Source organism: Heteronotia binoei, chromosome 16, assembly GCF_032191835.1.
Source record: "Heteronotia binoei isolate CCM8104 ecotype False Entrance Well chromosome 16, APGP_CSIRO_Hbin_v1, whole genome shotgun sequence".
Lineage (NCBI taxonomy): Eukaryota > Metazoa > Chordata > Lepidosauria > Squamata > Gekkonidae > Heteronotia > Heteronotia binoei.
Genome location: NC_083238.1, coordinates 51,641,798 through 51,662,496, shown reverse-complemented (window position 1 = coordinate 51,662,496; position 20,699 = coordinate 51,641,798). Strand labels below are relative to the sequence as shown.

Genomic DNA, 20,699 nt, shown 5'->3' with positions numbered 1-20,699 from the left:
GTCACCCCGCAGTTGACGTTTCTCCAAGCTAAAGAGCCCCAAGCGTTTTAACCTTTCTTCATAGGGAAAGTGTTCAAAACCTTTAATCATTCTGGTTGCCCTTTTCTGGACTTTTCCCAATGCTATAATATCCTTTAGTTGCCCTTTTCTGGACTTTTCCCAATGCTATAATATCCTTTTTGAGGTGTGGTCGTCTCTTTTGACCTTTTTATGCTTTGGGTCAGGGTCAATACTCACAGCACCCCCTTGCTTTTAAGCTATTTCATTTGATGATTTATTTTATTTATTTATTTTAGTAGACTTATAATCCGCCCTTCCCTGTAATGGACTCAGGGCGGATCACAAGCATGATAAAACAGTGAAACAGTAAAAAATCCAACAGTAAAACCATAAAACAATCAACGAGCGATCAAAATATGTGGCGTGGACGGTACAACGCATTTTGTAGATTTAAGATATAGATATCACAAGTGTCATAGATGTCAAAGCTGTTGCCCCATTATCTAGCCATCTGAATAGTTGGTCAGAGCAGGGAGGTCTGTTAGGTGATGTAAGTAGTAAGGTGCGGACGCCTGCTTCCTCAACCAAAAGCCCGGCAGAATAGCTCCGTTTTGCAGGCCCTATGGAATGGTATTAAATCTGAAAGGGCCTGAATCTCCATAGGGAGCTGATTCTACCAGGTTGGGGCCAAAGCCAAAAAGACCCTGGTCCTGGTCGAGGCAAGCCAGATGTCCTTTGGGTCAGGGATGGTCAGAAGATGTTGATTTGCTGATCATTGCAATCTCCGGGGCTCGTATGGGAAGAGGCGGTCCTGTAGATATGTTGGTCCCAAGCTAATGTGGTTATGTTAATTATTAACGCTGCTCTATTATCTGTGGATTCTGAACTGCTTTGGGGACCTGGAGGTCAGGACCCGAGATATAAAAATAAATGCCTCCATCTTGTAGAGGTGAGGAGAGCCAGAAGACAGCCAAATAAAATCATGTTTCCTCGGATTGCGGTTCCTCATCGAGCCAGCCTCTGGCAGGGAATTCAGGTCAGTAGGTTTCTCTCCTGGCCCCGTACACTCTCTTGCTGCCTGCTGAGATGCTTTGAAAGCCAGCTTGCTGGGAACAAACGGGCACCCCTCCACATTGCCGGGTAATGATAGGGTTCTCGTCTAAGCACTCAACAAGACAAAACACAGCTGCTGTTTCATCAAGCAGCTGTTACAGTTGGCAGCACATCCCTGTGCCAGAAGACCTGATGTGGAGGGGTGCCACTGACCTGTGGAGCCATTCCCCATCAGAGCACCTCTGGGGCAGTTTCTAGGAGTATAGCCAAGCCTGTCTACCATGGGGACCTTACCTTAGGGACCGTCTCTCCCCACATGGTCCCCAGAGGGTACTTAGATCAGGAACCCAAAATTTGCTTATGATCCTCAGGGCGAGGGAGACAAGACTCAAAGCAACATGAGACAGAGCCTTCTCAATCGCTGCCCCTTACTGGTGGAAACAACTCCTGGAGGATGTCATAGCCTTGTGGGAGCATGCCGAGTTCCACAAGGGCTGCAAAACTATGCTATTTCAGCTAGCATTCAGTGAAATGACAGCCATCGCCGGGGATATTAGAACTGAAGTGGATGTTTAAGACCACTGAATGCCATCTTTAAATTGTATTGAAATTAGCACCTGAATTGTTTTTGACTTAATGCTTAACTTGATGATTTATTGCTGTTTCATTGTAAACCGTGAGCCTCCCTGAACCTGCTTCAGCGGGGAGGGCGGGATATAAATCAAATAAACCTAACCTAACCTAACAAGCACTCAGGATCCCTCTTAAAAACTCCAGAGGGGTCAGCATTTTATGTTGTTTGAAAGTCAGGAGCACCGTTCCCTCTAAGTTGAGTTGACGTGAGCTAGTGCACAGTTTTGTAGCCTCTGGCCCACACATTTTTGTCTTAGCTCAGGGAAAATGGCCTCGGCGCAAACAACTGTATGCAGAGGCTCACAACTTGAATGCCAGTAGCTCCTGAAGTAGAATTTTTGCTCACAGGACTCTACAGCTTAGAGGGCGTATTGGTCGGGAGTTCAAGTCTTTGGTTTCTTGGAAAAGGATTTTGGTGACGTGTTGTCTTTGGTGATCCTGAGATTAACCTACTGGCATCAGCAAAACAGAGTGGGTATAGTGGGGGCCACTGGATGGCCTTGCTTGTAGAAAGAGAGGTTAGATTTCAGATGATCTGTCTTGTCTGTCTTTGACCTTAGTCTCCAAATCTGTATCCACAGATGAGGCCAAGTTGCAAATTCGGCAAATTGACTATCTCCGTGATCCTGCGGATGGACAGTTCAAGACTAGAGATGGGCACAGACTGATGAACTAAGGTTCGTCATGAATTTTGATTGGTTCATGGTTCATAAAGCAGTGTTTGTGAACTGACGAACCGACATGAACTTTCACAAATTTGATGTGGTTCATGGTGGTCCATACCCCTGCTTTCTGCTCTTCCCGAGAAACAGCTGAGCTCAGTTGTTTGTTTTCAATGGCTTGGAGCCATTTAAACACCTGCTTTCTCTCCCCCATGATGAGCAGCTTGGAGCAGAAAGCAGAGGTTTCAACTTGAAATAGCTCATGACCAAATGCGAGCCAGTTTGGTTTATTTATTTATTTATCTTATTTATTTATTCCTTGGATTATATCCCCCCCCCCCCCCCGCCGCCAAAGCAGGCTCAGGGCGGCTCACAACAATCAATTTAAAACAATTTGAAACAGTTTTGGTGCTAGTATTAATTTCAATTTCAATATTCAGCAATGTTGGGCATCCTATTGTACTATAATTCAGCTGAAGGCAGGTCGAATTATGGCTCTTGTGGAACTGAGCAAGGTCCCGCAAGGCCCTTACTTCTTCTGGAAGTTGGTTCCACCAGTAGGGGGCCGCAACTGAGAAGGCTCTCTCTCTAGTAGACTTCAGTCTCACCTCCCTCGGCCCAGGGATCGACAATAAGTTCTGCATCCTAGATCTAAATACCCTCTGGGGGACATGTGGGGAGAGACGGTCCCTAAGGTAGACAGGTCCTCGGCCATATTTTGTTAACTTCCCAGCATATATGGGTTCACGCTTTGGTTTTTTGTTCAGCTGTGAACGAACCACAAAAAATGAAGTTTGTGCCCATCCCCTAATCAAGAGGGAAGAAAATGGTAAGCCTTCACCCCCACCCCATCACTATTCTAGCTTGAAGCTCAATTATGTTTACAGAGCATGCCTGCTACTCAGCTCAAAATCAATATAATACTGTCACGTTCTGATGCTCTGCATGCTAGGGTGTTGTGATTTGAGCTATGCCCTTGTCCTCCGTTAGCATGTTAATCTCAGATTGCACAGGTTTCAGCAGCTTTCTTTTTTTTTACCACGAATAAAGTTCTCATTTAGTCAACCCCATTTCATCATTCTCATATTTTCATATTTAACATTTTCATATTTTGAGAGCCAGTTTGGTGTAGTGGTTGAGTGGACTCTTATCTGGGAGAACCACGTTTGATTCCCCACTCCTCCACTTGCAGCTGCTGGAATGGCCTTGGGTCAGCCATAGCTCTCACAGGGCTGTCCTTGAAAGGATAGCTGATGTAAGAGTTCTCTCAGCCCCACCTACCTCACAGGGTGTCTGTTGTGAGAGTGGGGGAAGGTAAAGGAGATTGTGGCCGCTCTGAGATTCAGAGTATAGGGTGGGATATATATCCAATATCTTCTTCTACCTCACAGGGTGTCTGTTGTGGGGGGGGGGGGGAGGTAAAGGAGATTGTGACCACTCTTAGATTCAGAGTATAGGGAGGGATATAAATCTAATATCTTCTTCTTCATAGATGATAGATGCAATTATGCTTCTAGGAACTCGTTTCTGATATCATTTACAAATTTATTCCAACAGTTTCTGGTCTTGTTTGCCTATTAAAAAGTCCTGTTAAATTGAACAAAACAATTTGCATTATGGTCTTTGAACACCCCTTCCAAAATAAGTGGTTCTGGAGCAAGCAAACACTTCTCATCTTCCACAGTGAAGACTGAGGCAAAAATGCATGCAGCTTCTCAGCCATTTCCCTATCCTCCTTCAGTAAACCTTTTACCCCTTGGTCATCCAAGGGCCCCACTGCCTCCCTGGCTGGTTTCCTGCTTCTAATATATTTGAAGAAATTTTTATTGTTGGTCTTTATATTTTTTGCAATATGCTCCTCATAGTCCCTTTTTGCCTGCCTGATCACAGTTTTGCATTTGATTTACCACAGCCTGTGTTCTCTTTTATTAATCTCACTTGGACTAGCTTTCCGCCGCTTAAAGGAGTCCTTTTTACCTTTTACAGCTTCCATTACTTTGTTTGGAGCCTTTTTAGTTGGAGATGCCAGGGATTGAACCTGGGACCTCTCCTGCTTATCAAGCAAATGCTCTACCACTGTGTCACCAGCCCTCCCCAAAATCATCATAATTTTCTTCTTCTTCTTCTTCTGACCCCATACTTCTGATTTACTGTTTTGCCCTGGTCTTAGCTGTTGCGCGATGTGAGTCTCCATAGAGAGAATCAGGAAAACGATCTTATTTTTAGCGGAAGCTTAAGAACGAGGCGGATGTTACGGCAGGAGTCATGTTTTCAGATCTGTGGGTGTTCTTGCGGCCATCTGTCAAAACAGCCGCACCGCGGTGAACTGAAATGTTTGGCTTTTGTCCAGTGGAGGGGGAAAAAATTAAAGTAAATCATCAATCGTCGGTGGGTGTGCCCCCTTGTCGCTGAAAACAGCAACAAAGGAACAGGAGCCAGTTCCTTATTTCATAGCAGGCCTGTCTGGGGTTTCCCTGGAGGCAGCTGCGCACATGACTTGCAAAAAGCTGTCTACCCCTTTGCCTTCATCTGGGTGGCCCAGGTGAGCCCCGTCACGTCAGATCACGGAAGCTAAGCAAGGTCAGCCCTGATTAGTACTTGGATGGGAGACCACCAAGGAAGTCCAGGGGCGCTACGCAGATTTGGACAATGTTCCCTCTAAACTGAGTTGGTGTGAGCTAGCTCAGAGTTTTTTGGCCTCCAGCTCACACCTTTTTGTCTTAGCTCAGGAAGGATGACCCCAGAGCACACTCATTGATGCAGGAGCTCACAACTTTAATGCCAGTAGCTCACAAACAGTGTTCCCTCTAAACTGAGTTAATGTGAGCTAGCTCACAGGTTTTTTTAACCTTCGGCTCACGCATTTTTTGTCTTCGCTCAGGAAAAATAGTCCCAGAGCAAGCTGATTTATGCAGTGGCTCACAGCTTTAATGCCAGTAGCTCATCAAGTAGACATTTTCCTCACAAGACTCCACAGCTTAGAGGGAGTAATCGCACAGCAAAAAAAGGAAATCTTTATTTAGATGGAGGGAAGAGGGGCTTTATTCCTTTATTCCCTTTTGTTCATGATCTTTTATCAATTACAATCTTGTTTTCCTCCAAGGAGCTTTAGATGTTTTATGTGATTCTTTCCTCCTTCACTTTTCTCCTTATAACACTATGAAGTATGTTAGGCTGAGAAAGTAGCTAGGTTTGAGTCCAGTAAGACCTTAATAGAGTTTGTAAACGGAAAAAAAATATATAAATTTGCTCACAACTTTAACAATTTGGCTCACAGATATTTTTTTTAATTATTATTATTTTTTGCATACAACATTTCACAGCTTAGAGGGAACATTGATTGGGAAGATGGAAAATGAACAGAGGGCTCTAAATAGAAGTTTGTTCCTGTATCTTGAACCTGATGCCATGATTTGGGGTATAAATTATGGCAGGTGCAAACCGTGGTTTCATGTCATGTCTGAACTGAGCCAGCATGTCAGCGAATAAGTAGATTTGAGTTCAGGAGCAAATTAGAGACCAACAGGATCTCAAGATCTTTTATTTCCTGCATTGTGCAGGGGGTTGGACTAGATGACTCCGGAGGTCCCTTCCAACTCTTTGCTTCTAAGATTTTCTGTCAAATGGAGCTTTGACTCTAGAAAGCTTATACCTCAAAAATCTTTCTGGTCTCTAAAGTGCTACTGAACTTGAATCTAGCGTTTTTACTACAGACCAACATGGCTACCCTGTGAAAAAAGTGCATCAGTAGGTTGTTTTTTTGTTTGTTTGTTTTTAAAGAGTAACGAGGCTCTTTTCTGTAAGCTCTTGGAGGATTGGCTGCATCGGGGGGGTGGGGCCTAATATGCAAAGTTGGGTTAGAACTGATAAAAGGAAGTACTTCTTCACCCAAAGGGTGATTCACACATGGAATTCACTGCCACAGGAGGTGGTGGCGACTGCAAGCATAGCTTCAAGAGGGGATTGGATAAGCATATGGAGCAGAGGTCCATCAGTGGCTTTTAGCCACAGTGTATTGTTGGACTCTCTGTCTGGGGCAGTGATGCTCTGTATTCGGTGCTTGCAGGGGAGCCACAGTGGGAGGGCTTCTAGTGTCCTGGCCCCACTGGTGGACTTCCTGATAGCACCTGGGTTTTTTTGTCCACTGTGTGACGCAGAGTGTTGGACTGGATGGGCCATTGGCCTGATCCAACATGGCTTCTCTTATGTTCTTATGTCTGAAGCAGTGATGCTCTGGATTCATGGTGCTTGGGGGGGGGGGGCAACAGTGGGAGGGCTTCTAGTGTCCTGGCCCTGATGGTGGACCTCCTGATGGCACCTGAGTTTTGGCCAATGTGTGACAGTGTTGGACTGGATGGGCCATTGGCCTGATCCAACATGGCTTCTCTTATGTTCTTATGTCTGAAGCAGTGATGCTCTGTATTCTTGGTGTTTGGGGGGGCAACACTGGGAGGGCTTCTCGTGTCCTGACCCCACTGATGGATCTCCTAATGGCACTTGGTTTTTTTAGTCACTGTGTGACACAGTGTTAGACTGGATAGACCACTGGCCTGATCCAACATGGCTTCTCTTATGTTCTTAGGAGCTCCTGCTGGAATTCTACCCCCGGCAACTGATATATTTTTGCCAAGAGATCCCAGCTCCACATCAGGACTTCCAGGTAGTGCCTCTTTCTACCCAACTGAATTTCTGCAGACAATTACAAAATGTGGTAGACTAGAGATGCCGAATAGGAGACAGAGACTATTTTGTATTGTTGGCAGATGGTTGCATTGTGAGGGGAGCGAAATCCAGTAAACATCTGATTTTATTGGTCTGGGAAAACGCTGTCAGACTTTACGAGCCCTTGTTGCGTTACAAATATTAGATAATAAAATAGCAGGTGGCCACATTGTTCAGCCATGCATTAAAATCATTCCTCTTGACAGCATCGTCACAACAATCCTCCGACTCACCCGTGCCCGAATGGCTGCAAAGCAAGTGGTTGTGTCAAAGAGCTGTAATTTTAATGACAACTGCACGGTGCCGTTCTCTCGCCAAAGCATTTGTTAAGTGCCGTGGCATTAATTGCAAGTTGAACGTCTTCTTCGGCTCTTCATCGGTACGATGTTGGCAATAGTTACAAAGAACAGGCTTCATCCGAGCGACAACTGTTAGGGTTGGAGGACTGGGATGGTACCCCAGATGGCCACAATTAGAGTCACAACAATCCGTTAAGTCATGAGAACCACAAAGTTGCCCAGTCATCTTTAACACACAAGGATCGTGGTTACATGGTAGCGGTTACCAGTAAGCAGTGGACAGAAGGGGGCATCCCTTGGTACCGAAGGCTGAATGGTGTCCCTCCCCCCCAACCAGCATGTGGATACAGAGGTTGCCATTTGGGTGTCAACTTACGCAAGGAAAGAGGCCTTGAGCTGCCTCCCTGCAAAGATGTGGATCCCTGCATGGATCTTCCGAGCCAGATGTATTTTTTTTTTTTTAAAAGATGGCCTTGGGGAGAAAAGACACAGGAATAAAGCATTGATAGCTTCAACCACAGATGTCATCAAGAGGGGACTGGATAAACATGTGGAGCAGAGGTCCATCAGTAGCTCTTCACCCCAAGGTATAGATGGAAGACTATTAAAACTAAAAACTGATAAGTCACCAGGCCCGGATGGCATACATGCAAGAGTTCTGAAACCCTCTAAAGTTCTCTAACGCTCTAAACCGAGTTAGAACATAAGAACATAAGAGAAGCCATGTTGGATCAGGCCAACGGCCCATCAAGTCCAACATTCTGTGTCACACAGTGGCAAAAAATTTTATATACACACATACACTGTGGCTAATAGCCACTGATGGACCTGTGCTCCATATTTTTATCTAAACCCTTCTTGAAGGTGGCTATACTTGTGGCCGCCACCACCTCCTGTGGCAGTGAATTCCACATGTTAATCACCCTTTGGGTGAAGAAATACTTCCTTTTATCCGTTTTAACCTGTCTGCTCAGCAATTTCATCAAATGCCCACGAGTTCTTGTATTGTGAGAAAGGGAGAAAAGTACTTCTTTCTCTACTTTCTCCATCCCATGCACTATCTTGTAAACCTCTATCATGTCACCCCGCAGTCGACGTTTCTCCAAGTTAAAGAGTCCCAAGCGTTTCAACCTTTCTTCATAGGGAAAGTGTTCCAGCCCTTTAATCATTCTAGTTGCCCTTCTCTGGACTTTCTCCAATGCTATAATATCCTTTTTGAGGTGCGGCGACCAGAACTGCACACAGTACTCCAAATGAGACCGCACCATCGATTTATACAGGGGCATTATGATACCGGCTGATTTGTTTTCAATTCCCTTCCTAATAATTCCCAGCATGGCGTTGGCCTTTTTTATTGCAAACGCACACTGTCTTGACATTTTCAGTGAGTTATCTACCATGACCCCAAGATCTCTCTCTTGGTCAGTCTCTGCCAGTTCACACCCCATCAACTTGTATTTGTAGCTGGGATTCTTGGCCCCAATGTGCATTACTTTGCACTTGGCCACGTTGAACCGCATCTGCCACGTTGACGCCCACTCACCCAGCCTCAACAGATCCCTTTGGAGTTCCTCACAATCCTCTCTAGTTCTCACCACCCTGAACAATTTAGTGTCATCCGCAAACTTGGCCACTTCACTGCTCACTCCCAACTCTAAATCATTTATGAACAAGTTAAAGAGCATGGGACCCAGTACCGAGCCCTGCGGCACCCCACTGCTTACCGTCCTCCACTGCGAAGACTGCCCATTTATACTCACTCTCTGCTTCCTATTACTCAGCCAGTTTTTGATCCACAAGAGGACTTGTTCTTTTACTCCATGAGTTAGTGTGAGCTAGCTCAGTTTTTTTAGCCTGTGGCTCCCTTGGAAGCCTCCAAAGACCTTAGTGCAGGGGGGAAGTGGTGGCGCAGCAACACCCTTGTGTGCCGTCTGTTGCTCTCTCATCCCCCACCACCCTGCACAATGACATAACGTCCGGTGATGTCATTGTGCCACACGCGCACTTTGCACATGCGCGATATGAGCTCCATAAAGGAGGATTGGGGGGGGGCATGGCGCAGGGGGCTGCCTCGAACAGCAGAACCCCTAGCACCAGCTCTGCTTACTCCACAATAAGAAACAGTAGTCTCATGAATCGAGAAATCTGGGGGTGGGCGAACCCACCAGAATAAACCTCGACTGGCAAAGGGGCAGCAGAAAATTGATGCCTTCTCCCCATTGTCTGAATTTTACACCCAATCATGTGGGTGTTGCTAAGTCCATTTCAGCATCCTGATAATGCTCCATTGACCACCTATTCCAGTGCACAGTCATTTAAGATATCTAGGAATTGCTTTTCTACAGCATGACTCAAGCACATGTTTATCCAATCAATGTGAGGGTAGTTGAAGTCTCCCAGTATCATAACATCTGCTTTAGTCCCCTCCCTTATTTCCTTCTGCATCTCAAGATCAGCCTCAGTATTATATATATATATATATATAAATGCAGTAAAAAGAAAGTTGGAAAGACAGCTTTGCAAATTTATTTTCGGTTCTATAGACCAATCGTGTGGGTATTATTAAGTCCATTCCAGCATCCTGATAATGCTCCATTGATCAAACTTAACTGTGTTTAGAAAAGAGACAACTAAAGAAATGACAGAGGTGTATAAAATTACGCGTGGGGTGAAGAGTTGGCAAAAAGAACTTTTTCACCCTCTCCTAAAGTATTAGAACTCAGGGGCATCCAGTGAAGTTGATGGGCAGTTGGTTCAGGATGGACAAAAGGAAATACTACTTGACACAGAGAGTGATTAAAATGTGGGATTTGCTGCCAGTGGATGTAGCGGTCTCTCTCTCGGCTTGGCTTCGCGAACGAAGATTTAAGAAGGGTGCAATAGTCCACGTCTGCTGCAGGCTCGCTGGTGGCTGACAAGACCAATGTGGGACAGCGGTAGCATTAGGAATAAACAGCCTAAAAGGAGGTTAGATAGATTCATGGAGGAGAAGTCGTACCATACCTTTTTTTTTTTCTTCAGTTGCACAGTCGAGTCCGACTCTTTGTGACCCCCTGTACCAAGTCATGCCAGGCCCTCCTGTCTTCCACTATCCTCCAAAGTCTGCTCAAATTTGTGTTAGTTACATCAGCAAGGTGTCATGCCAGAGTCTACCCTTCACAGCAGCTGTTTTCTCCAGGTGAACTGATTTCTCTGGTAATATCAGATCTCCAGCTACTACCTGTAGGCCACAACAAAAGAGTGAGCAGTGACTCATGAAAACTCATCCTGTCACATATGTTGTTAGTCTTGAAGGTGCTCCTAGAGGCTTGCTCTTTTCTACTGCTTTTGTTGTTGTTGTTCAGTCGCACCGTCGAGTCCGACTCTTTGTGACCCAGTGGTCGTTTTCGCACTCACCTTCCGCCGGCGCGACCCCCCTCTTTACCGCGCAGGATCTGCGCGGATTTCGCACTAAACGCTGCGGAGCAGCCAGAAAAGCCGGAAGCTCCCGGCGCAAAAGCCGCTCAAACTGAAACCGCCAAAAAGCAGTTTGGCGTTTGCACGGCTTTTGCGACGGGAGCTAAGGCTTTTCTGGCTGCTCCGCAGCATTTAGTGCGAAATCCGCGCAGATCCTGCGCGGTGAAGAGGGGGGTCGCGCCGGCGGAAGGTGAGTGCGAAAACAACCAGTGAGTGCTCCCTTCTCATTTGGTGGCCAAAGTATTTCAGCTTCAGCTTCAGCATCTGACCTTCCAGGGAACAGTCAGGGTTGATTTCCCTTAGGACTGACTGATTGGATCTTCTTGCAGTCCAAGGGACTCTCAAGAGTCTTCTCCAGCACCACAGCTCAAAAGCATCTATTCTTCTGCGCTCAGCCTTCCTTATGGTCCAACTCTCACAGCCATACATTATCACTGGGAATACCATCGCTTTGACTATACGGACTTTTGTTGGGAAACCTTTAATGGCATAACAAGCACAATTGACATGAGGAGAAGTCAAACCTTTAATGGCATAACAAGCAAACCTTTAATGGCATAACAAGCAAACCTTTAATGGCATAACTGGCACAATTGAAATGAGAAGTCTATCAAGGGTTACTAGCCTTGGTGACAAAAGGGAACCTCCTTGTTCAGAGGCAGTCAACCTCTGGATCGCAGAGTCAAGAGGCAACATCAGGGGAAGGCCTCAGCCTCTACGTCTTGTTGTTGAAGTTAGTGAAGGAAAGTGTGGTCAAGCCACAGCCAACTTATAGTGACCTATCTCATGATGTTTTCAAGGCAAGAGACATTCAGAGGTGGTTTGCTGTTGCTTGCCTCTGAGTAGCCACCCTGGACTCCCTTGGAGGTGTCAAGAGTGCCTCTTGACATGATTCTGGGGAGGGGAACCAAGATTATATGTAACATGTAGTAACCTTTGGGTCCTACTTTGTGGCTATCTCTTTGTTCTCACATACTGGTCTGTTATGTCTGAAACCATATCATGCATCCTTTCCACCCTGAGAACCAAGCTCTCCAAGTTCAGACCCATAGATGTTATTGGTTCACAGAAACTTTCAAGTGTTTCATTTTCTGCTGGACTAGGGGGGTTTAGCTAACTGAAAGTGATGGAAAGTCACTGTATATTGTTGGAACGCTCTATCTGGGGCAAGTGATGCTCTGTATTCTTGGTGCTTGGGGGGGGGCACAGTGGGAGGGCTTCTAGCCCCACTGGTGGACCTGATGGCACCTGGGTTATTTGGGCCACTGTGTGAAACAGAGTGTTGGACTGGATGAGCCATTGGCCTGATCCAACATGGCTTCTCTTACATTCTTCTGTCTGGGGCAATGATGCTGTGTCTTCTTGGTGCTTGGGAGACAATAGTGGGAGGGCTTCTGGAGTTCTGGCCCCACTGTTGTACCTTCTGATGGAACGTGGGTTTTGGCCACTTTATGACAGAGTGTTGGACTGGATGGGCCATTGGCCTGATCCAACATGGCTTCTCTTACGTTCTAATGTCTGGGGCAGTGATGCTCTATCTTCTTGGTGCTTGGAGGGGCAACAGTGGGAGGGCTTCTGGAGTTCTGGCCCCATTGATGGACCTTCTGATGTCCCCTGGGTTTTGGCCACTTTGTGACACAGAATGTTGGACTGGATGGGCCATTGGCCTGATCCAACTTTGCTTCTCTTCTGTTCTTATGAAAGGGGGGAAACATAATGATTGGTAGATTTTGGCACTTTGGCTTTCAAAGTATGTAATGGATGGACTGAGGTATATCTAGGCTGGATGAAGCCTTTGCCTTCAGTTTCGGCAAAGACCTGCTTGCCTGCCTGCCATGTCTTTGCTTATTCAAATAAATTCCTTTCTCAAATAAAAGGAGTGTTGATTGGTAAAGAACTTGCGGTGCTCGACAAGAGGTCTCCCATCCAAATATTAACCAGGGCTGACCCAGCTTAGCTTCTGGGATCTGACCAGATCAGACTGTCCAGGTCTAGGAGAATGTTGTTGCTTTAGGGTTTGTAGAATCTTTCGGGATCAAGTGCCATGTTCTACTGGAGAAAGTTTTCCTTCCAGACGTTTCGTTCTCAGCTGCGGAGAACATCCTCAGTGGCGTTGCAGCCGGAGCAGGCGCTCAGACCTTCTTGGCTGCTGTGCATTGAGAGCAATGTTGTTGCTGTTCAGTCACACAGTCGAATCCAGCTCTTTGCAACCCCATGGACCATGCCGGGCCCTCCTGTCTTCCACCATCCTCTGAAGTCTGCTCAAATTCGTGTTAGTTACATCAGTAATGCTGTCCAGCCATCTCATCTTCTGCCGTCTCCTTCTTCTTTTGCCTTCTGTCTTTCCCAACCTCAGGATCTTCTCCAGTGAGGGCTCCCTTCTCATTTGTTGGCCAAAGGATTTGAGCTTCAGCTTCAGCGTCTGACCTTCCAGGGAACAGTCTGGGTTGATTTCCCTTAGGACTGACTGATTGGATCTTCTTGCAGTCCAAGGGACTCTCAAGAGTCTTCTCCAGCACCACATCTCAAAAGCATCTATTCTTCTGGGCTTGGCCTTCCTTTCTTTAATTTTTTTTTTCTTCCAAAAGAGCAAAGTTTATTAACCAATATACATGTACAAATACAACCCAAAACAACAATAACATAAATATACAACATTCATAATAACCACCACCTACCCCCCCAACACCAAGAGCTTAAGGGGTATTTCCATTACACAAATTCGAATTCCTCATATCAGTTCCCATCCTTTTTATCCATGAATACAGTGGGTCCCAAGTCTTTTTACAATCTTGTAAATTCCCTCCTCTTAATCTCATTGTTAACGTATCCAATTCTGCAAGGGCTTGGCCTTCCTTATGGTCCTTAGGAGAATGTTACCAAGTGTTAATTTGTTTCTTTACTTTCTTATCCAATAAGGGCAGAGAGTGAACCTTAACTTTCACCTGTTATTTGAATCATTCAGAGGCTGCAGGATTTGTCATATTTGGATCACATCTGTGCCCAAAAGCTGTCTCTACAGGAAATCACGTTTCATGCTCTTCTTTCTGCTCATCCCCGGAGGGAAGCCATTTTGCATTATTATTATTATTATTATTATTATTGCTGTAACGGCACATTTGAAGGCCCAGCGAGGTCGATGCTGCTGAAGGCACTCCTATGTCTCCACGGTATCGATCATTCTGCTGAGCCAGAATGCAATTAATTTGTTTTAAGATGCCTCTGCATGCCAGGGGTGGGAGGTTGCAAAAATCAGTGGGGGCTAGAGCCTCATTTCCAGATTACCTTTTAGATTTAGATTTAGATGAATTTATTGTCATTGTTCTCAACAAAAAGAGCAACGAAATGAGGTGCTCTTCCACAAACATACCAACACATCAAACACACATATTCATAAACCATTTAAATACATCTAAAACCATTAAACCGTTTAAACCATTAAAACCATTTAAATACCTCATTTGGTAATCTGGAAATGCCAGTTTGGTGTAGTGGTTAAGTGCGTGGACTCTTATCTGGGAGAAACGGGTTTGATTCCCCACTCCTCCACTTGCACCTGCTGGAATGGCCTTGGGTCAGCCACAGCTATCACAGAGGTTGTCCTTGAAAGGGCAGCTGCTGTGAGAGCCCTCTCAGCCCCACCCACCTCACAGGGTGTCTGTTATGGGGGAGGAAGGTAAAGGAGATTGTGAGCCGCTCTGAGACTCTTCGGAGTGAAGGGCAGGATATAAATCCAATATCTTCTTCTTCTTCTTATTATTTGTGAAGGAGAAGGGGCCATGGCTGAGTGGTAGGAATGCAGCAGGTCCCAGGTTCAACACCTCCAGTTAAAAGAACCAGGTAGTAGGTCATGTGAAGGACCTCTGCTTGAAATTCTGGAGTGCTGCAAGTCTGAGAGCCAGTTTGGTGTAGGGGTTAAGTGTGTGGACCCTTACCTGGGAGAACCAGGTTTGATTCCCCACTCCTCCACTTGCAGCTGCTGGAATGGCCTTGGGTCAGCCATAGCTCTGGCAGAGGTTGTCCTTGAAAGGGCAGCTGCTGTGAGAGCCCTTTCGGCCCCACCCATCTCACAGAGTGTCTGTTGTGGGGGGAGAAGTTATAGGAGATTGTGAGCCGCTCTGAGTCTCTGATTCAGAGAGAAGGCGGGTTATAAATCTGCAATTCTTCTTCTTCTTCATCATCATCATCATCTTCTTGAGTAGACAATACAGAACTCAATGGACCAAAGATCTGATCCAGTATAAGGCAGCTTTGTGTGTTCATGCATGCAGCTCTTTATTGCTTGGAAGTGTGTCCAGTTCCAGGTTCATGAAGGCCCCGTGCATACCGCGCTTAGGGTCCCCCATCCTCCTCTAACCACCACCAGGACCCCCGCACATGTCTGCCTTCCAGTCTACCCGCATCCCATTCCCTACCTGCCTTCTTTTCTCTGTCTTTGTGCCCTCACACTGACTGTATGTCCTTTCCCCGATGGTGCTGGTCAGGGGTGGAATTCTAGCAGGAGCTCCTTTGCATATTAGGCCATATGCCCTTGATGTAGCCAATCCTCCTGGAGCTTACAATAGGCCTTGTATGAAGAGCACTGTATGCTCTTGGAGGATTGGCTACAGCAGGGGGGCGTGGCCTGATATGCAAAGGAGCTCCTGTTAGAATTCCACCCCCGGTGCTGGTGGTGTGTGCAGATGGGAAGGCCATTACCGTGCCCACCATGGGTCCCTCTATTGTACATGCTCTTCATATCCTTCTCTTGCAGCTTGTGGTTGGCAGACTCTGCAGCATTGGGTCCTGCCAGAAATCCTTGGCCGGGGCAGCCACCTAGGGTTGCCCGGTGCCCCCTGGAAACCAGCAGGAGTGGGGTTGGGGGGGACTTACTGGCATCAAACTGAGGCCTAGCCCTCTGTCACCAGTGACACAGTGACATCTCTTCTGGCACACACTGGAGGAGGCATCATCACGTCGCCAACAACATGGGGATGCTCTGATATTTGAACAAAAACTCCACGGTAGAAGCCATTTTGCCAAAGAGTTTTTGTCCAAATTCCAAAGCATCCATGTGTCACTACTGCTGCGATGATGTCATTTCCTGTGCTCACCGGAAATGATGTCGCTGCATCACCAGGAGCAGAGGCCTAAGCCTCTGCTGCCAGTAAGTCCCCCTGCTGATCACCTGGTTGGTGCCAGAGAGAGGGCCCCAGAGTCAGGGCCGAATCTCGGGGGGGGGGGGGACAGAGGGGGGTGCTTGCCCAGAGCGCCGATGGAGGGGGGGGTGCCAAATTGAGTATGGAGTCCATTGTATTCTATGGGACCATAAGATAGAATGGCCCATAAGGGGGCGCCATTTTTTAATTTTGCCCCCCCCCTCAAAAACATGTCGATCCGGTCCTGCCCAGAGTGGGCGATCCCCCACCTCCTGCAGGGGTCTGAGAGACCTATAACTGCTGTTAACACAGTGTGCACTGCTAGAGGACCAGGCTTGAAACATTCCCAGTCCTTTTAACACCCTTCCACCAATTCCCTGGCAGTAAATCAAGAAATACTGCCAAGTGCACACTCTATCGGGGCTGCAGCTAGTCCTTGCTCTTTGAGTGTACTTGTATGACACATCCTTGGAGAAATGTCGACTGCAGGGTGACATGGTAGAGGTTTACAAGATTATGTGTGGGATGGAGAAAGTAGAGAAAGAAGTACCTTTCTCCCTTTCTCACGATACAAGAACTCGCGGGCATTCCATGAAATTGCTGAGCAGTCGGGTTAGAACGGATAAAAGGAAGTCCTTCACTCAAAGGATGATTAACACGTGGACCTCACTTCCGAAGGACGTGGCGGCAGCTACAATCATAGCCAGCTTCAAGAGGGGATTGGATAAAAATATGGAGCAGAGGTCCATCAGTGGCTATTAGCCACAGCATATTATTGGAACTGTCTGGGGCAGTGATGCTCTGTATTCTTGGTGCTTGGGGGAGGGGGGGCAAAGTGGAAGAGCTTCTAGCCCCAATTGTGAACCTCCTGATGGCACTTGGGTTGTTGTTGTTGTTTTGGCCACTGTGTGACCCAGAATGTTGGACTGGATGGGCCATTGGCCTGATCCAACATGGCTTCTCTTATGTGACCCAGAGTGTTGGACTGGATGGGCCATTCACCTGATCCAGCATGGCTTCTCTTATGTTCTTATGCTTCCAGGGGTGGAGTCCTAACAGGAGCTCCTTTGCATATTAGGCCACACACCCCGATGTAGCCAATCCTCCCAGAGCTTACAAAAAAGAGCCTTGTAAGCTCTTAGAGGATTGGCTACATCAGGGGTGTGTGGCCCAATACACAAAGGAGCTCCTGCTAGAATTCCACCCCTGCATGCTTCCAAAACATATGTCTGTTCCTTTTATGCTTAACATTTTTAGGCATGCACATAAATTTTCTGTATGTACACCTAACCTGACCTAGATGGCTCAGGCCTAGATGGCACAGGCTAGGTGGTCTCTCATTCAAATACTAACCATGGCTTGACCCTGCTTAGCTTCCAAGATCTGATCAGATCAGGCTAGCCTAGGCCCTTCAGGTGAGAGTCCTTCCTTTGTAGGTCCACATTAACTATGTCTGGGGAATATAGGCCAGGCTCATGAAAGGGGCCCCGTGGCGCAGAGTGGTAAAGCAGCAGCACTGCAGTACTGTGATCTGAACTCTCTGCTCACAACCTGAGTTCGATCCCAGCGAAAGCTGGATTCAGGTAGCTGGCCCAAGGTTGACTCAGCCTTCCATCCTTCCGAGGTCAGTCAAATGAGTCCCCAGCTTGCTGGGGGGGGGGAGTGTAAAAAGACTGGGGAAGGCAATGGCAAACCACCCTGTAAAAAGTCTGCCATGAAAACGTTGTGAGAGCAACTTCACCCCAGAGTCGGAAACGACTGGCGCTTGCACAGGGGACCTTTCCTTTCCTTTTCGTGAAAGGGGACTAGGCCCTAATGGGACAACTAAATAGATCAGTCAATTTAGGTTTCAGCCTTCTGCAAACAAGCAGAGGACAGGAGCTATTATTACGCGCCAACTGGCCAGCCGTCTGTCAGAAACTCAGATGTTTGATGAAATGAGCTAGACAAGCAATCCAGGAAAAAGCATTCCTTTGTAAATGCACTGAACCGCAGCCCGCAGCCCAGATGACCTGGAGGAGAATCCGGAGTTCCCATCGCAAATGTAGTCTCGGGTTGTTGCATTTGTCCTGACGATTGTCAGTGCTGTGAATCGACAGATGTTTTGATTTAAAAAGTTATTTCCAAACTGAAATGGGGGGCTTGTCTCTTTTTTCCACAGGAGCGTCTTGCTTTCTGGAGAACAGAAGATAGGAACCTCCCACCTTTACCACCTGCAGATTAAAGAGGTAAGATGGTGTCTTCTTCTAACAGAGTGGGATTGGGCAGCGTGCTCATTTTGAAAGAGACTTTTTTTAACAGACAGGGAGTCACTTGAAAAGTTGTCAAGAACCAGGTAAGCAAGCTGTTGATGTCATTTCCGTGCCACCATTAGAGACTGCTGTCAACTCCGTATTGGTTTCTCTGTTTTTATTATTTTAAATGTTCCCATTTTTACCAAGTCTGGATCACTGGTATTGGAGGCTATGGGATATAAACCTGATGAATAAAATAGCTGTGCGTAAATAAAATACAATAGTTGAGAGCCAGGTTGGTTTAGTGGTGAAGTGTGCAGACTCTTATCTGGGAGAACCGGGTTTGATTCCCCACTCCTCTACTCGCAGGAATTGTACTTGAAAGGGCAGCTGCTGTGAGAGCCCTCTCAGGCCCACCCACCTCACAGGGTGTCTGTTGTGGGGGGACAAGATATAGGAGATTGTAAACTGCTCTGAGTCTCTGATTCATTGAGAAGGGCCGGGGTATCAATCTTCAGTCGTCTTCTTATTCAAAATGGGAAAGACAGATATTTAACATAGATCTCCAAACAGCGGTGGTCCCCCTTCATTACATTTTGGAAGAGGAATCATTCTACAGAATCAATGGAATCTGAAGTATTAGCCTGAATTTGAATATTAATATTGAATAGGTCAGAATGATAATGGAATTAATGAATAATCTTTGGGGGGGGGGGTGTATGTGCTTTAAATTAGATCATTTGATCCATGTATGTTTTGTATATTATTATAGTTTGGAAAATATTTTTAAAGGGTGGGGGGAATGTTTCCCATATTTGTTCTGCCATCACACTCCAGCTTGAACATTTGCTTTCTTATTGTCATACGTTGGGAGTTACTGGTAACAAAAGACAGCAACCAAAGCGTCGTAAACTAACAGAATGGATAGCAATTATACAGGGTATAATGGAAAATCCACCATAATACAAAAAGGTATGATATGATAATGTAGATCTAGATATGCAAGCTCTTGATTACTTGGTGATCCCTGTTTCCTCTCCAGTTTTAAATGGCTGCTTTTGTGTATGCATAGTTTATTGTGGTGCAGAGGGGCAAGCTGCAGTACTGCAGTCCAAGATCTGCTCACGACCCTGAGTTCGATCCCGGTATAAGCTGGGTTCCAATAGCCAGCTTCTGGAGCACCTCAGCATCCTTCTTCACCACCTCTCTCAGAGCTTACAGGCGCAGCGGAAGCTTGCTGGGCCTATAACCCTGTTGATGCGCCTGTGCTTAGTGAGGGTGGTCTTTAGTGACACAAAGAATGCAGGCTTGCACACAGTAGTGTTAAAACCACTATATACAATTTATTTACACCTCCACTCTCCAATCTGACAGAATGCTCCACTGATCTCCACCATACATATCCTACACACAGTAAAGTGTCTTTGTACATTTATATATCAGGTCTAGCCAGGTAACCAATCAGCTTCCTGCTGAGTCATGCTGACATTGCTTAGGCTGATGCAATCTGGCAACCAGCCACCTTCTGTCACTTAGATGATCTACCTGACAGTTCAGTTACTTTCACTTCCCAGCATGTGCTAGAAACTGTTTGCCTTTTGCATACAACTGACAGACTCAGCTTTCCATCCTTCCGAGGTTGGTAAAATGAGTACCCAGCTTGCTGGGGAGAAAGCGTAGATGACTGGGGAAGGCAACGGCAATGGCAAACCACCCCGTAAAAAAGTTTGCCGAGAAAACATTCTGATGTGATGTCATCCCATAGGTCAATAAGGACTCAGTGGTTGCACAGGAGACTACCTTTACCTTTAGTTTTGTGTACAGCTTTTAGCTTGATCTTAATTGTTTGAATGATGTGTTCTTGTTTGGTCTTAATGATTTTTAGGAGGCATTTTTGTTGCTGTTAGCCACCCTAGTGGCAGTGACGAGAGCAGAAGGGTAGGGTATAAATTCTGAAAATATATCAAATGTACAAGCCATAATAATCCATGACAAAGTGGATTTTGCATTCCTCAGTTTCAAAAAAAACAACCTCTTTGTGATCTTCAGATTTAGTGATGCAATAAATGAATGTCTGTTTTCTGAAAACTTAAAAAAATCCAGTTGTGTGTACGATAATAATCCTGATCTAGAGTAGAATTTTTGAAGACAGCAGCATCTTCCTCAATTGCGTAAAATGTAAGGTACATTGATATTAATATCTCCTTTGAACATCTGAGAGGCATTACATGCCTGAAGAATAATGTATACCAATCTTTGCATGGGTTTTTGCAGGGCTAGAAGAATCAGATATTACGTTCTTTACACCTGTGGAATTCTACCGAAGTTATTTAGACTTATTTAGGGCTTTTTTTTTGTAGCAATAACTCCTTTGCATATTAGGCCACACCCGCTGATGTAGCCAATCCTCCTGGAACTTAAAGGGCTCTTCGTACAGGGCCTACTGTAAACTCTTGGAGGATTGGCTACGTCAAAGGTGTATGGCCTAATATGCAAAGGAGT

At 46.1% G+C, this 20,699-nt stretch overlaps 1 protein-coding gene across 1 annotated transcript in view; it reads left to right on the top strand.

The window, feature by feature from the left end:
* The window catches only part of MAP2 (microtubule associated protein 2), a 215,228-nt gene that overhangs the window by 29,577 nt on the left and 164,952 nt on the right, over positions 1 to 20,699 (top strand). Inside the window, exon 3 of the mRNA XM_060257049.1 lies at positions 18,125 to 18,191. The gene's annotated coding sequence lies outside the window, so the exon portion shown is untranslated. The remainder of the gene's footprint in view (positions 1 to 18,124; positions 18,192 to 20,699) is intronic.